Source organism: Alligator sinensis, unplaced genomic scaffold (genome assembly GCF_000455745.1).
Source record: "Alligator sinensis unplaced genomic scaffold, ASM45574v1 scaffold963_1, whole genome shotgun sequence".
NCBI classification, from domain to species: Eukaryota; Metazoa; Chordata; order Crocodylia; family Alligatoridae; genus Alligator; species Alligator sinensis.
The window spans coordinates 289,579-295,113 of record NW_005842729.1 but is presented as its reverse complement, the minus strand read 5'-3'; positions in this window follow the sequence as shown (position 1 = coordinate 295,113).

Genomic DNA, 5,535 nt, shown 5'->3' with positions numbered 1-5,535 from the left:
CACTTTAAATTTTACTCACCCCCTTTTCTCCTCTATTAAAATTCCGAATGGCTAAGAGGATTTTCTCAATTTAGTCATACTTTTAATCTTCACTGAAATGAGTGATGACTTCTTATAATAAAAAGTTGACAGGCTTACATTGCGCACCGGTGGATTAGTTTCCCTTGGTGATGAGGTTTTCTTTTGTGCGCCGTGTGTCTGTTTGATGGAGGTTTAACAGAAAGCATTTTGGCAGAAATTGGATGCAGCAGGGATCATCTGGAGATGGCTGCTGTTCGATATTAACTGCACACAGTAACTTTTTTTTTTCTCTTCTTTTTTTATTCTTCAGCCAGGTGACAGAAGCAGCCAAAACATTTTCAGGAGAGGGAAAATGTAACAGAGGTGTTGGGGGGGCTATAAAAGAAAACATGCATGCACAATCTGTCAACATACTTAAGCACAATAGTTAATTTGCTGTTGGCCATTGTTTTAAAAAAAAGACATGAGTCAGGTATTCTGTGCAAGAAGTTCCCAGACCCATAAGCATCTGCAATGTGTACTTCAAAAAAAAAAAAAAAAAATCAACTAACTGCCTTTGATCCTTGGTGGAAGGGGAAACTGCATGTCAACAAGGTACTGTTAGAGAGCACAACGGTTTTCTCACATGTAGGCCTAGTGCTTTTCTGAAAGTAAAGTAAAAATTTTTAGTAGCTTTTTAAGATTTCCACCATGTTTTCAGTACTGCTGCTTTATAGGCTTAATGAAGACATGGAGAAATCTTGCACTTGCACACTGTCTACACTGGGTTTATTTAAAGACACATGTGCATAGTCATGCACACCCCTCGACACAAGAAACCAACTATAATATAATTAGTTCTGTAGTAATGGCTTCTGAGTCTAATTGAACAACAATAACTTTACTAGAAGCAACACAAGACTCATTTTCAGAAGCTCTGAGGACCCAAAGCTCTAAGGGCGTGTATAGAGGAAACAAGGGGCATGCGTGCATGACACTAATGCAGGTTAAATGCTTTTTCACCACTTTAATGGCATTGGTGTTTGCACGCACCGGTGGCGTATTCCGCATTAATTCAAGCCACTGTAGCACATTCAGCGGCGTAATACGCCTTATGACTTTGGGATGTAGCAAACTAAAACACCTCTGAGAAGTTTTATTTTGGTGCCCTACAGCCGTGGAACAAAACACCAGGCTCTGTGCAGCTCAGAGGGTGTGCAGGCAGCCCATGCAGGCAGCAACCCAAGAAGGTAGACTCCACTGAAGGGTGGGGTGGGGTAGTGGCAAGCCTAATCTTTTTTTTTTTTCCCCCTGGAGCCTAACTGCCTGCCTGAGCTGCACGGGGACCCAGTCCTTCTCTCAGTAGCTGCAGTTCCCCCTGGGACCACCCGAGCCAGGTGCCTATGGAGGGTGCTGCCTGAGGGGGGGCTGCCACTGCTGTAGAGAGAAGCACCAACCTACCCACCCCCCTGCAGCCCAGGAACCTCTCCACCCACCAGCAGCATGCCCTCCCCTCCCGCCACCAGAGAGGCAGGTAAGCTACAGGGTTACACAACATGAGGGTTTACTTTGTCATAAGTTGAAGCAGTGTTTTTGAAAATCCACCGCTTCAATTTAGGGCTAAATAGACCCCCTTTTCGTCTACACACACCCTAAGTGAAGTCAGTGGGAGCTGTTCTTCCAAAGTCCGAGTTATACTTGCACACATCTGGAAGCTTATGGCCAAAACACTTCCCAAAATCTGCCTTGTGTAATGATCTACCTATTTCTTCATGTTCAAATAAATTCCACTATCTGTAAACCTGACATAGCTCCATTTAGATCAATGATGTTGTGCCAGCTTTACATCCATAACAATCAGAGTAAAATCTGATTCATTCAGTGCAAAAATGTCTACTTCAGAAAAGGTCCTAGATATAAGTGCAATATGGGTTTAATACAAATTGAATTCACGTCCATAAACAGTTACATTAAACAAACAGAAATAGTTGCATGTGTTTTAAAGTATTTCAAGATCATTCTTATAACTCAGTTATAAATATCTAGAAACTAGTGAATTTAACTTGGTATACAAGAGGGTTTTGCATTCAATAGTAAACAGTTACTCATGATGGTAGCGAGATTTAAATGAGCACCTTGCTTATTTCAGAAATTTAGCTGACACTTAAAATTTAGTTTATTTCTCAAATAATTAAAAAATAAAACCCCTTTTCTACTTCACTGAACTTTTGAGAAGAGGAGCAATATGGTTATAACAGAGACAGGAAGAGCTTAATCTACACTTACCTCTGGTTCAGACAGCAGGCAGTGACAATTCTGCCTTTCTTGTCAAGTTTCAAGAACTTGCAATCCTTAATTTAAACACTTGAGAGATCTATGGAGCCTGTCAGTCTAGTTAATAAAGCCTCCTCCTTCCCTACCCACTCCCTTCTTAAAAAAAACAAAAACAAAATCTGACTTTCTTTATAGACCACTTAAGGCCCTTCTCTGATTCTATAAACAGGGCTGTCCAAAAAGGGTGAATAATCCAATAATACCTCCTTACACTTGTTTTTCCTATACTTTCCATATATGGATAACCTATTTAAAGATAAGGAGCTTCTAAATAACCAGGTTGGACTCAGATATACAACAGAGCTCTGCCATTTTCAAATATAAAAGGAGTGTAATACTGGTTTCCTCTTATGTAGCTTCTTTGATTTGAAGATGTCAAAGAGAATATAAATATAATATATTCATAGATCAGATAAATTAAGGCTGCTAACTGCTGTGTTGAGATGGCTATAAATTACACCCATTTTTCAGATGGCTAGAGCAAGATAAAGTAAAATTGCTGGTCTACTATCCTAATGCAACTTTTCAAGAGGGAAGGGAGTATTAACTCAGGAGGAGCCACTGGGTAGTTAGTACTTTTCAAAATCAAGGCACTTGGGTCTAGGATTCTAATTTTGGGCATTTGATCTTGGAAAGCTTAATCTTTCTTAATGGTCCCACTCCACTAGGCAGATCCAAATCTTTTATAGTCCCATTTAGGAGAAGATGTGATAAGTGGTGATATGATCATGGTATCCAACATAATTACAAAACAAAGGGCAGAGCAGAACAGGAATACGATGAAAAAACAATCAGGACTAGGGAAAAAAAAGGTAACCGTGGTAGGAATATATGGTAACACAAACTATTTATGTGCTTGACTAAATGGCACTAAGTCAATTTAAAAATAACTACAATAAATACTAATAATCCCACAAACAACACAATTACCATTTGGCAATTCCCCACAGGTATCATGGTAGGAATGGGTCTTGAGGGATAACCTGAAAGATGGTACACTAATAGACTTGTGAACTAGTCTGCTAAAAATGTCCCATGCATGGAATACAGACATAGACCTTGTGAAGGGTGAGATTTTGAGACTGGCATCAGTGCTGGGTATGGCAATACAATGCAAGAATGGATAGATGGGAAGAAGAAAAGCTGAGAGTAACTTGTTTAGATGATAACCTGATGGTTCAGTTAGATTAGGTAGAATTTCAAATTAATCAGGAGGAACAAAGTGTTGAATAAGGATGCAGAAAAAATAAGTATGCAAGATGAGGGCCTGGGTGAAAGGTTTTTGGGGGGTTGGGGTTTTTTTTAATGTGGTCACATAACCAGGCTAGATTTAGAAATGTTATAGACAAAGAAGGATCAAGATTTGGATGCAACTAGGAGGAAGTCAAAGTCAAAGATAATACCCATATTAGGCCTGAGTGACAGTAAGGATGGCTACACTATCAATGGCAATAAAAAGGGAATGAAGCATTAGAAGAACATTTTGTTTCGAACATCCAAAATACAAGAAAATGTGTTAGGGTAAAAGGCAGATCCAAGATGAAACAGGTAAATAATGGAGGGGTACATTGTCATGCTGTTTTTCAGAAGAACTAGCAGAGACCTACCAGCTTCTGCTCAATGGGTATCCTCATCACAAAGCCATTTACTTGAAGAAATAATATATATCAGTTTAAAAGAAATGTCTTATATGTAAGATTTTATATTATAATCTAACATCAGAAATTAGCTCTTTGCTGTATGATTTTTTTTTTCATTCAGACTGGTACCAACACAGCACTTGTGCACTTACAGACCCCAATTTTACCTTTCATCTGTGTTTTGAACCCTCATGGCCTCTGAGTGTGTGCTCCATGCAAAGTTCTAAAAAGTAAATACTTGCTGTTGGCACTATGAAAGACCTTGAGGGATATCACATAGCCTGCAATTTGTTTTAATTGTAAACCCAGATAAACCAATATGGATGTCCATTCACAAAATGGACCATTCATAAAATCCAGCTTTAATGATAAACTTGATAGGCATTCTGTTAATACCTTTTATTGGATACATGCAGAGTTTAACTCTTATGACTAAAGAGTCCACCACAATTTATCTGAGCTAAATGTGTATTTTTGATTCAGTATTGTGATCAGGCTAGTGGCAATGCCCTTAAACTGGTGTTTCTCTTCTTGCTTGAAGTGCAGCATGATAAACATTTTTAAGGTTTAAAACATTTCAGACCCAGATTGAAAATGTTTTAATACAATGTTTCTCTGCTTCAGTAAGCTTTTGCTGAATCCAAGGCAGTCTTCTGATGGACAGTAGCATGGCTAGGGCAGGATGACATGGACAGCAGCCCCAGACGGCAACTTGGGGGGTGGGACATGTGCTGCCACAGCCATATAATCATGATGACAGCATGGTGGCAGCTGGAAATTGTTGCTGCCCCTCTCTCCCCCTCCTCTTCCCCCCCCCCCATTTCTCCCACTGACTTAGCTGCTCAGCTGCATTATTCTGCCTCTGCTGATAGAGCCCTGCCTAGAGCACTGTAGCTCTGCCTCAGGATTAAAAACCAAGGTTTCTAGGGTCCCCAGTTCTGGGGAGGATTCCCTAAGAAGACTTCTAATTTGGACCAGTATTAAATGGAGAAGATGCATTGTCCCATTACTGTTCTCTGGCTCTGTCTTTCCATGAAAGGCTCATACTGTTTTAGTCAACTCTGCTGCAGTGCACACCTACAACCTCCCTCAGAGGTCAGCAGTATTTCATGATCAGCCATGATGATTGCTGCAGACCCATCCAGGAGAATGAGAACTGATTTCTGCCCTTCATACATTAGCAGCAGTTCATCATCCATCAGCCTCATTAAGGCCATTTCCATCTCATATGCTGACCTGAATCCAGATAGTGCCAGCTCTATTATATTGACTCCAGTTGACCTCTGACTAACTTGTCTGTAAGAAGAAAATACAGGAATGAAAAGTCTGACTCTGGATAGACATTAAACTAGATATTAAGGGTAAGTACTTCATCACTGAGCACATCATGGCATGATTTGCAAGAGGCAGGGAATATTCCAGCTTCGCACAAGGCATTGGCTATTTTTTACCAACCAAAAATGGGAATAAGCAAATTCAGTGGTTTAAATGAAGTTTCCTTCGAGGTATCCAGTATTCCCAGTGGTGTAAATATGCTAGATCAATTAAAGGAAACAGGCTA